Source organism: Chroicocephalus ridibundus, chromosome 2 (genome assembly GCF_963924245.1).
Source record: "Chroicocephalus ridibundus chromosome 2, bChrRid1.1, whole genome shotgun sequence".
NCBI lineage: Eukaryota > Metazoa > Chordata > Aves > Charadriiformes > Laridae > Chroicocephalus > Chroicocephalus ridibundus.
The window spans coordinates 70,838,823-70,851,476 of record NC_086285.1 but is presented as its reverse complement, the minus strand read 5'-3'; the positions used below and the strand labels follow the sequence as shown (position 1 = coordinate 70,851,476).

At 44.2% G+C, this 12,654-nt stretch overlaps 1 long non-coding RNA gene across 1 annotated transcript; it reads left to right on the top strand.

The window, feature by feature from the left end:
* The first annotated feature begins 6,968 nt into the window (after positions 1-6,968).
* LOC134510700 (uncharacterized) lies at positions 6,969-11,311 on the top strand. Its single transcript, XR_010069689.1, has 3 exons — positions 6,969-7,158; positions 7,943-8,006; positions 10,786-11,311. It is a non-coding gene; the product is annotated as an uncharacterized LOC134510700 (long non-coding RNA).
* The last annotated feature ends 1,343 nt before the right edge of the window (positions 11,312-12,654 follow it).

Below are 12,654 nucleotides of genomic sequence, written 5' to 3'. Positions count from 1 at the left end.
GCTGGTTGTGCTCCAGAAGTGAATGTCCCAGGCAGATATACAACGTGCCCATGGTATGGTAACTGGATAGGAAGAATGTCAGGAGTGCTGGAACATCCAAAGACTCAGCAGAAGAAAGCAGCTTGGCTCTCCCTCTAAAGAGCCCTATTAATATTGATAGCCATTTTCCATAATTTGCGAGCCACGTGGACTATTACTAGCTTTGACTATATATAAACGATATCTGCAGGGTTGTTCATGACCTGGGTAAAAGGAAGCCTGTGCAAACCTTGTAGGAAGGACAATAGGTAGGACATGAAAAGGGGACTCTATAGCCATGATGTGTTATCTCAACCCGCTGACATTAACAGACCAGCTTTAGTTAGGTGGACAGGCCACCTTACCTAAAAGGAACATGAAAATTATGTGTGTTTAATAAATAGAGTGGAATTTCAAGATTAGAATGCTTAGTTTCCTGTTGCTGTTCATTCCAGGAAAATGTGCATTATTTAATAATGGGATTTTCCCACAAATTCATTTTAGTTACATTATTAGTAATCAGATTTGGGGAGCTGGATATTTTATGTATCTATACATGCACACAACACACAAAACCCATTTTTTCACACAGATAACACAGTTCATAGACTTAATACAAACCCTCTCATGACCAAGCCCAGGCATTGGGTAACTCTAGGGATGCAATGACACCTAATAAAAATGTGCTATTTTTCATTTCTTATCCCAGTTTAAAGCCTGGAATACAACTCTCAGCCCTGGGCCTCCTTTAATCTCCTTACTCACAATCAACAATAAAGAGAGATGTAAAATCCTGCCCATTTCATAGATTCTCTCACTACCTTCTCTCCAAGACCACCTTCACAAAACAGTGTTAACATAGACTATGTGGAGCCAAACACGAAAGCTCTGTGCTTGGTGCCCTACGTACAACCATCCCAAATTACTGCCTGCATATCTGACAAGGAAATTTCTTCTGCATCCTGAAAAATCTGAAGCAAATATATTTTGAGTAACCGCTGGTAAGAGACTCTTAACTGGCACTATTGTGTCTTCCGTGAAAAAGGCAGGTCCTGCGCTACCCTATAGGTGACACGGGTCTCAGACAGAGACGGAAACAGTCAGTTTGTCAGTAGGCCTGCCACTGGGAAGCACAGCCACGTCCTCAACTCATGCATCTTGTGGACAGAGTTATGTTTTCTCTGTGAACACTCTACTGGAGCGTCTTCCTCCATACTATAGCTTGTAGCATAGGCTGCCTGAAAATACATCCTTTAGCCCTCTACCTTCTGGAATGGGCATAGAGGGCTCATGTCAATCTAACCCCACAAAACAGGTAAGAACTTTTGACTTACTGGTACCCAGCATCCCTTGGCCTTTAAGCAAAAAAGGAGAGGAAAAACTGGTTCAGAATAAGACAGCATGTTTGAATATATTCCGGTTATCAGAAGGATGAGCCATGAAGCATGAAACCCAGTAATGCAAACAAACTCCAAAGGTGAAAAGAAATTTCTGAGTCTAACTTAGCTGTCACGGATGCACACAGGTAAGCATTTTGCACTACTGACAAAGAAAGTATATCAAAGACTGTTTACAAATCAATAAACGGTTTCTAGCACGTGAAAAGCTTTCAATATAATGATTTGTTTTATTTTTACACTAAGGGATTCTTTCCTCCTTGGATAAAGCATATTCTGTAGAGGCAACTGAAGTCTATGCTTCCTATATTTCTTTATCGAGATGCTGCCATCATCACAATATACGGCTAGTCCTGTTTTGGAAAATGGGAATTGTTTGTTTGTATTTCAAATGGATGAGAAAAGCACAAAAAGCTTTGAACATGTCTCATAGGCATGTTGGCCCACACTACTTCACCAAAAGAAGTCCTCCAAGTTCAAAACTGACTGCCAAGGCTGCATACATGACATTTGCTATTTCAGTTCCTACGGGAGGGTCCAGATAAGATCCTTATGGGTAAGGAATAACGCTACACAATCTCTAGCCAAAGATTTCAGAGAATTTACTTTTTGGAAGTACTGACAATGGCCCTGATCCAGTAAAGCTCTAAAGAACATAATTTAAACGCTTTGCTAGATCAGAACTGTAGCATGCAATGGAAGAGAACACAAATATCTGAGTATTACAAACACTGAAAGGGGGAACACGCAAGCACAGTTAAAGTTTAGTACTACAGTCAGTTTTTCCTATAGTAAATCCTATGTTCCCGTGGATCTGCTCCCTTACCCATAAGAAAAATTAACGGCAAAGTGTCAGGGTATGGACCTAGTCTTAAACACAATCCCCTTGTGCTACAGAGTCTCTCTCCGTAAACTTTCCTCTTAGTGCTTTTAGCGACATTTTCTGCTTAATCACATTTTAGCTTGTGCATCTACACATACAACACCAGATAAAGCCAATCTGCAGATACACCACAGGTGATGAGCTGCAGATCAAGAATGCTGAAGCAACAGAGGCACCAGCATGAGCTCCACGCAGAGCCAATTCAGCTCTGATTGAGTTCATTAGCTCCGGCTGCATCCCAGACCACTGCAGATTCACAGCCATACAAGTACTTTCATGCAGCATGGAATATGAATGCGTCTCGTAGAGCTTGCCCAGTTTATCCCTATGCTGTGCTCCCAGGAGAGCTAGGCAGCAAAGTCCAGATGGATTTGAGAGGCTCTGGGATGGGGTTGGTGCTATTAGCGCCAGATTGAACTCAGTCTGAGCCCTTGGTTGGGCACAGCACAAATCCAGCCTGGACCCAGGGCTGTAGCTGTGCTCAACTCTGTGGACGGTGGAGCACAGCACGCAGGCTGACGATGGTGCCGCTGGATTCAGGCTGAATCGGTACCTCCAGCTCAGCACCAACCACGCTGAGGTGCTGGAGCGTGTTCAGAGCAGAGCAACGGAGCTGGTGAAGGATCTAAAGCACAAGTCTTATGAGGAGCAGCTGAGGGAAGTGGGGTTGTTTAGCCTGGAGAAAAGGAGGCTGAGGGGAGACCTCATCGCTATCTACAACTACCCGAAAGAAGGGTGTAGTGAGGTGGGGGGTCGGTCTCTTCTCCCAAGTAACAGGTGACAGGACAAGAGGAAATGGCCTCAAGTTGTGCCAGGGGAGCTTTAGATGGGATATTAGGAAAAATTTCTTCACTGAAAGGGCTATCAAGCGTTGGAACAGGCTGCCCAGGGAAGTGGTTGAGTTGCCATCCCTGGAGGGATGTAAAAGACATCTAAAATGATTTTATGATTCTGTGCAGGGTCAGGCCTCTGTGTGGACACTGGCTGCGCTGGGTTCCTCAGGAACACAGTGTGCACACACCCAAACAGGCACAGATCTGGTTCAGCAGGACTTAACGCTTCGCTTTGGTTCTATAGGGTAAGAAAGCAGCTGGAATGCATCCAGGCTCATATTTGGTGCTAGATGTTCCGGACTCCCACTAGCTCCTGATGAACTAATCAGACACCATTGCAACATACTCTTTAGCTCACATCAGAGTTTCCACAGGGCTCCCCTCCCCAGCATCCCTTACACTACTTTGCTGGGCCTCCTTCGTACAAGATCCGGCTCTCCCAACTCTCCTGAGTCTAGGTGCAGCTCCCTGAGAAAACGCATTATAGAAAGGTAAGATGTGAAGACATAAAAGACTGCGCCTGAGACACAAAAGCATCACAATACCGATGCAAAAGAAACTCCCAAATTAGCAACGGTTACTCCAAGTATATCAGGACTGATATGCTGTGATTGCATTATACACAGACCATCTTTATATCAAGATGCCATAATACCAGCCTGGTCCTTTCATATCTAAAGCATTTGGTTAGAATGAGTTATAATTTGCTATAACAATGTTAATAAATTAAAAGCACAAAGGGGCAATTACAATCACATTAAAACATTCTGTAATTTTGGAAAATTAATGTTTCACTAAGTCTTCATTTTTTCGGATAAATTGAGTCAGAACTGTGCTGTTTCTACACTGTGCTAACTAGTATCAGTGTAAAGCTTTTTGGAACCATATGGAAAGCTATCAATTTTTTTCTTAAGGAGGATTCTCATCACTTTGTTTAATATCAATACAAATTACACAGGCTAATATTTACAGATGGTTTCATGTAGGAACTGTGAATCAACAAACTGCAAGGCAATAGGTAGTAACTACTCATTCCCAAAGGCAGTGTTGGGAGCTACCTGCCAGAGGGCTGTAGAGAAAACCAGGAAGCTCTCTCGCTTCCAATCCCCCATTTGACTCAGTGCCCCTTTGGGGCTTTGAGAAGCCACACGGGGCCAAACTGCAGCAATACCACACTGAAGCATGAGAAGTTTCTGAATCACATACCAAAAAAAAAAAAAAAACACAGGATTGGCTTCAAAAGTCACAAGATCATTTAATGTTATACTGTAGGTTCATTTTATTTATCTCCTGATGCTTCTACTTCAAGTTTCGGTCAACTCACACTTCAAAAGTTTTCATTATGGATACTAAATATGGAAACACATCTATTTGATCAATAAAAAGGGATACTCACAAAGTTTGACATCAGCCTTAGGTCTTTCACAGAGACATTGAACATTTTAAGTCTCTCAGACGAGTTTTTGAAAGCTTAAAAGCTGTAGGCTTTCTAACATTCAGTGTACATTTGTGTACTCGACCGCGCTACTAGGGAAAAAATGGTTCACGCTTGGGCAGCTAAAGAGAAAAACAGTTTTCAAGAGTACTCAGTCCAAAGAAGCCTGGTACCCCGTTTCCATGCAATCCCTCTCCCACTGTCTCCAAAAGTGTATCACAGAGAAGATGCACCAGATGCTTCTCTGGTGAAGAGAAGAGCACCAGAAGGATCAGAGTCAGAATGGATTCTACTGGGAGAATGGTCTAGTGGGAGGTGTCCCTGCCCACGGCAGGGGGTTGGAACTAGAGAATCTTTAAGGTCCCTTCCAACCCGAACCATTCTGTGATTCTGTGATTCCACATGGGAGAGATTAAAGGAAGATACTTTCTTCAGCGCACACACACACAAAAGAGCAACTAGGCAGAATGTGGTAGAGATCAGCAAAATCAGCAATAGTGTCAAAAAGGTGAACACAGAAGCTACTCTCTAATAGCACAAGAATTAGGAGGTGCCAGTTATAATTATCGGCTGACAGATTTTTCGAGCAACTGAACTGAATTTTTTGCCCACGTAACACCCAACAAAACGGTGGAACTCACTGCCACAGACGCCACAACACAAAAGAGACCCCAAGCCCTTGTGCAGAAAGGCCCAGGGGCCGCCATTAAACCCAACCCCCGCCGCCTTGCGAGCCGGAGAGACCTTTACCAGGCCGACCCCACGGAGGCTGGGCCAGGGGGAGGGGCCACGCCGAGCTCCTCTCCCACTTTCCCCGGGCAGCCCCCCAGCCAAGAGGGGCGCAGGTTACGCGCCCACACGACCCAGCGCCCGCCTGCACACCCCCCTCATCGTCGTCGTCCCCGCCGCCTCACAGCGGACCCCTCCCCAGCGAAAACCACCCCCTTGGGTTCCAAGCCCACGGTCCCCACGAGTGGGGGTGCTGGGGGGGGGGCGGGGCGGGAGGAGAAGGGAGACGGGGCGGGGGGTGGGGGCTGCGAGGGCGCGCCCGCGCGCGCGCGCGCGTTCCCGCGGGCGGGCGGGCAGCTGGAAGTCATTGCCCGGGAGATTGGCGTCGGCGTTGCCATGGCGACCGCCCGGGCGGCGCCAGCCGGGCCGCAGTGTGAATGGGTGATGTCACGCGCCCGGCGCCGGCCAGTCTGGGCCGCCCGGGCCCGAGCCATCAGCTGGGGAGGGGGGGGTGGGGGGGGGGGCGGTGTCCCGCTCGTCCCCCCCCTCCTCCCGCCGTGCCCTCCCCCCCCCCACCCCCACCCCCCATCCCCGCAGCCACGCCGGGGGGGCGACTGGCATCCCCTTGGCCCCCGCTCTAAAGGTTCTTGCCCGGACCGTGCCAGCTCGCCGTGGTGTGAATGGAGGTGTCGCCCCCCCACCCCCCCCCACCCTCAAAGTGCGTCCCCGGGCGCTTTTACAGCCGCTTTTAGGCCAAAAAAAAAAAAAAAAAAAAGAAAAAAAAAGGTTCTTTCCTGAAGGAATCGAGGGGCTTTTTCACTGCGCTCCAGGCAAGGTTTAGAAGCCCTGCCAGCCCGCCTAAACTCCCCCCCCCCCCCCCCCCCCGCCATTCAGCCCCGAAGTTTCCCACTGCTTTTCAGCAGCGAGATTCCCACACTGCAGAATACACGGTTATAGTTGTAATTTAGCCGGTTTCCGTAAAATATCCTCCTCGAGCCTGCAATGAGCGGGTTGCTTCATTGCGATGTAGTAAACATTGAAATTTTCAATGAAATAGAAATTCTTCGTTACTTCCTTACTGCGGTTCTTCATGGGCGGCTGCAGTCCTCACTGAGGGACTTAGTTAGGCTCAGAATGAGAAAATGAGGTTGTTCCTTAATGTCGGTTGTTATTTACATGCTGTTATTTACATGGATCTGCTCTTTACATTCGTTTCAGTGGGTTCAGCACAAAGACCAGTCCGCAAAAGCCAGCGTAGCTGCTTTGTGACCCATCAGGAGACGCAGGTTGGGTTTAAACAGAAATTTCTCCCAGTGAAGGCATTAAATTGTTGCAGAGCGCAGGGTTTTTAGCAGCGAATGAACTGGCCCCCCATCCGTCAGTCAGAAACTACAGCTCCTCTGGATTTTATCATCATCACACAGCACCTCTAGCTGCGGGCCTCAGAGCCTGCATGCATGGGAGCCCTTCCAGGCTGAGGAGGAGGAGGAGGAGACGTGACATTACGGTTCCTCGATCAGTAAAATCTTAGAGCAACTTAAATCAATTACACAGTTTTCTGTTTTACTTCGCTTGGCATTGTGCGGAGTAGCTGTTTGTGGCCAGGCAGGTGGGACGCTCGCGATGGTTTTCATTGTAATTCTGCTTATTTTAATGATCCTGTTAATAAATTGGTTTGGTGCGTAAGTTCTCAGGGAAGAAAAAGAGGCTGAGCCCAAACCTTTAGGAATAATTACAACCGCTTGCAGTCACACAGAAGCCTTCAAAGGCAGCAGAAGCTGTTGCTGAAATGTCACCCATCTCTTGCAGACCCTTGTCGCAGCAACGGCTCGGCCACCCAAAGGAGCAGCGGTGTGAGAGGAGGTGGCTGGGGAGCAGCAGCAGCCCCTCGCTGCAGAGCTGGGGTGGGCAAAGGGCCCTGCGAGGACAGGGTGCGGGTTGCCCAGGGCCAGCCACCGACCCGGGGTCTGGGGAGGAGGGAGGATGGGGAGGGGACCCGTGCATCCCAGCCCTAACGCCGAGGATGGATTTTTAAATCAATGCAAGCGGTGCAGATTCTGTCTGCGGGTGAGGTGAAAGCTAAACCCCCTGCAAAAGTCTGCCTGCGAAGGGACTTTGCAGTCGGTGTAACATATTAGGAGCGATGGCATCATTCATGGGTGCACAGCTATGCATTAGGACAGGCATGCGCGGATCAGTGCAAACATTGATTTATCTGAGGTCAGCCAGGACACACGCATGTTGCAGGATCAAACACTCATCTTTTTCTAGTTTGCAGGACACTCTGGAAATTGGAGGCTGGCAAGTAAGCTGAGTTTATGTAAATATGATTTTAGTGTGAGGCTCGAGTTAAATCTTTCTGATTTTAACAGCTCAAGATGATGTTTAAATCTAAGTGACCTGTAACCTTTAAAATCTTATTGGGATTTTAACACCGCGTGCTTTTGACGGCTGCTTAAGGGAAATTAATCTGAGAACAATCATTGACAGTCAGCCGTCTCCATTAGGTATATTTGCAGTAAACGAAATAAATTCCAGCTAGTGGGGGAAGGGAGAGAGCGTCCTGAGAAACTCCTCCTCTGCTCCCATTGATCATCACCTGCGCTGGACTTCATACAGCAGTTTAATCCTATTCTCTCTCTCAAAGGTTTCAAGCCTCTGCAAGATCCTGACTGCTAGGGAACAAAGACTGGTATGTGGTTCCCTCAAAGGTCAGTCATTAACCTGCCCCAACAACAGTTTTAGGAAGATCAAGGCAATGAAGAAAAACTTAAGAAAAAGCACTTTCACTTTGGAATGAATTGTTCAAAATGCCCTTATACATTCAGTTTTATTCCCTTTCAGCTCCGCACTTTTTAGTTTCTGCACGTATTTATTTCTCATCAGGAATAATGGCAAGATTTGCTCTCCCAGAGATTTGACCTTAAGTTTATTCTAGCCACAACACTATAGACCATTTCATCAATTATGAATGTACTCGTGTATAGAGGAACTGGTAAGCCAGCTCAGTAATGCTACCTTGTTCTGGAGACTTACCCTTATAAATAAATTAGGGGAATATCTTTACGAAATACTAGAAAGAAATAGAAGATGAAAGAAGGGGAGAGAGAGAGAGAAAGGAAAAGAAAGAGAAAAAGAGAGAGAGAAAGAGAGAAAGAAAGAGAGCGAGAACGAAAGAGAGAGAAAGAAAGAAAGAAAGAAAGAAAGAAAGAAAGAAAGAAAGAAAGAAAGAAAGAAAGAAAGAAAGAAAGAAAAGAAACAGGAGAAAGAAAGGAAGGAAGGAAAGGGAAAGAAAAGGAAGAAAGAAGGAAACAGAAAAAAGACGGAAAGCCAGAAAACCTAGAAAGCCACATTTTTCTAAAGATAAAATGACAGATGCTAATATCAAAAGTGGTTTCTCTGTGATTTGTATTTTCTGTGCCTGTGTGTCTGTATGTGAGAAAATATACTGGACTTGCAGTAGCCAGACTATCAATAAGACATTTATTTCCATAAGTTATTGATGACCCTTTAGCTCACAAGTGACAGGCCAAAGTAGAGCCACGAGCAACTTCTGAAAGGTCATCAATAACAACTGAAAATAAATGTTTTATCCAGTGCCTGCCCATTGTGTGTCCTGTTTATGCAATGCCAGTTTAAGTTTCATCTGGCATAGTTTTTAATGGGCTGTAACTACTCTAGTTCCTGTCTGAAGCAACCAGGTCTTCCAGCATCGGAGGAAGGAGGGGACACACACACACACAGAGATATCTTCACTTGCTTGCTCACACGCTTCATGGAGCACCTTTTGTCAGATGCAGAGGTAAAAGCATGCATCTCTCAGCACATCAGGATGAAATGGTACCATGAAGAGGGAAAGGAGAGACTGCCACCTTACTAAAACATTAAACGCCGTGGAGAATCCTGAAGCAGCAAGTGTAAGATCATTCAGAAGAAAGAAGATACAGAGAGGAAAGGGAATAAAAAAGAAGCCGAGATGCAAGGTTGTAAATAAATCATACCTCATGCCAAGATTACAAATACATAATATTCTATTGATGTGTTTCTAATAATAATTCATACTATGCTGCAAGGAAGACTGATGCATTGTGTGTGTGTTGAGATGTTCCTGGAGGCAAGAGAAAGCTCTTTACGTCCATAAAGAGTCTCTTACTCCCAGTGGAAAAAGACTGCAATGGACACTGGATACAACCCAGTGGGGACCAAAAATTTGCTTTGAATAACCATCACCAGTAAACTCAATGTCTTTTAATTAAACTTTTGTGTTTAAAATTTCAAATTCTCTTGCTCTTTTCCGTTTATGTTTTCATCTTTTCAAAAATACTGTTTTGAGAATCAGTTCTCAGGAGCTCGAGCTATTTCAAGGGGTTGGTTTGAAATAAGCTAAAATGACTTTGCATCCAGTTGTGAAACTTGTGCTCACTTGAGCAGTCCTTATGCCCACATCCTTACGTAGGCAAATAAGCTCATTAACTTCAAGACAAACTTTCTATATAAGCAAGGATTTGTGCTGCTTTTCAAGTCAATTTCTCCATTGAGGTAAATTAAGACATTTTCTTGAGTAAAATGTATCAGTGCTTTAAAGTGCCGAAAGAGCATGTTAGTAGAGTAAAAATTACCAGAATAAATGTCATTAACACTTCAAGGTAAGTATGTGGAAACATACTGGTATTGAAGACAACTTGAAATAGTTACTTAGCATAAGCTGCGCGATTACCCAAAATATTCTGATATATGCACATCATTTAACTTTAAGAAAACAAAGTCTAAACTGTAAGGAAATTTGCACGTTGAAGCATTTTTAACAGCAATTTTGAATATGTCTTTAAAATACTTTTGCATAGTTTGCCCCCTGCCCGAGAAGCAAAACCATGAAGAATTGCTACACAATTACTCTAAAATGGAAAATAACATTCATTCCAATTTCTTATAAGGGAAAATTAGTAAGTCACAGAATATACTTGGCTGTGAAGAATTGCAGTTCATGGATCATTGTCCAATATTCACCTTACATCCATCTTTCTTTTTTCTGCATCTCCCGCCATTTGCACTCTGCAATGCATATCTTCATTGAAATTCACTGTGCTACACAGTGGTTTTCAGTAGACAATCCTGTCGTCCCAATCTATATATATAAGGTCATTTTAGTACATACTATTGCTGGAATTAAAACCTGTGAGTGTGACCCTCTCTGCCTAAAGGAGCCATTACTTGTCTTTGACTTTTTTTCTTGCTCTCTAAACATGACACCCTGCAAGAGGTGTTTTCTGACAAGAAAACCTGAGTGCTGTTGTTTTCTTAAGTGACAGCTTTCTCAGAAGCCATGCGGGCTGTAAAGAATGATCACAGAAAGCATCTTACCACAAATTAATACAAAACCTCATCTTTTTAGCAGACCGCTTTTTCAAACACGCTCGAGTACTTAAGTAAATTAAAACAGAGCTATGATGCTCTAAATAATCTCCTACTATTCTACTATTTCTTCTGCAGGATGGAAGGGAAGAAAGAGGAAGAGCCTTTTGTTTCTGTTACTAAGCGCTTAGTAGAGCCTCACATGTTATGGCAACAGGAACTCTATAGCAGGTAAATAGATAATAATAGGGTTGCACGGAATTCAGCACGCACTGGAAGCGCACGGCATGGCCCATGAACAACTGTGGTCAGGGGATTTGGAAATACATTGAGAAGCTTCTCCTTCAACACACACAACCACCAGACCTGAATTTCTAGTTCTTTCTAACTTCTGTTCACAGCGACGACACCAACGTGATGGGAACCAAATCAACAAACAGCATTTTCTGTAGCTCTTTAAATACTGGTCGGGCTGTCACCAGCATGAAGCAAAATGCAGAATTGTAAATTCATATTTGGCAAGCAAGCGATACCTGAAAGTGACACTGATCCCTAAAAGTACCTTGAGAACCAAGTGACCGCAGTCACAGAAAACATCGGTGCATTTGCAGTAACGCAGAGGAAGCAACGGTCTCTCCGCCTCCCTTGGATGTCCCTCTGCTGTGGGAAAGGCTGTCTTCAGAGTCAGGGAGAGAGAGGTGATTTCTTCTTCTAATTAAAAAAAAAAAAATAAAAAAAAGATAAACCCCAAAGACTTTGAAGAATTCCTTAAAGCACTCCCGGAGAAAAAATAACAAACACATTAATATTAGCTTTCAAAATGTAAAATGTTGGTTTAGTGCAAAGTATTGCTGTTGTTTCTGACGGGTTGTTTTTTTTTTTTGTGGCGTGAACTTAGACTGCTTTTGCTGATGAAGCTCTTCAGGTCCCCTGAAAATAAATACCAGTATCATTGGTGTAATGATAACATATGCAGATGAGCATGTACACATCCAGATACTTATTTAATTTAGGTCGATTTGCTCATTGTCCCTGTAGGCTGTATTATTTGTGTGATTATAGAGCTCATAATGCAAACTCATAACAAACATGAAAATAATATGAGGCGGTATCATACCATCAGTTTTCGGGCAGATTAGCTGAGGATTTCTCTCTGCAAACAAAGGGCATGACATTGCACATAAATCTGATCTAAATCTACACAAAATAAAATTAAAGTTAAAGTTAAGACTCCAAATTCAATCTGTTACTATGTAACTCAGTTTAATGTAGTGTTCCTCAGGAAGCTGCTCCAAATACTCCTAAATTATTTTCCCCTTCCCCAGAATAAGCGTCTTGATTGCTTTTATTTGGACCACGCCGCAGAAGGTTGTCAACATGAGTTACCTTTCTTGCCACAAGCTTGCTTTAGTCAATGCAGAAATCTGACATTACCGAAGTGTTTCTGGTCACCTAACAAAGCAACCTTCTTAAATGGCATTAGCCTTCAGCCGACGTACAACCACCAGCAAAATGCCAGGGTGTCTGTCAGTGACATACCAACGTTGTCTGCTGCCGCAGCCTCCCAAAGGGACAAATTTCTACAACATAGCCATGCTGGAGGCAGCACAGCAAGGAAAGCCCTTGTAGATACTAAACCCATTATATTTTTCTTTTAATTATTCTCTCCACTAATTGAGGTTCTTTATGCGTTTATTTCCACGTTTGTGTAAAAAAGAGCCTACGTAAGCATCAAGCCATGGAGAAGGTGGTTTTTTTAATGTTTTTTTAAAGTTTTTTTAACTTCATGCACAGGGGGCAACGGGGAGGTGAGGGTCTTGAGAATCTCTTCGGTTTGTTCATAAAACAGAAAATTCTGTTATGACCACAGAGAGCGGTCACAACCAGAATAAGAACCAGAGAATGAGAAAAAAACCCACCACGTTAAGTGAAGCGAGTTATCTTCAGATTTCGGATTTGAGGAAAATAGGGAGAATAGTACTGAAGATGACTCCTGCTATTTGGGGA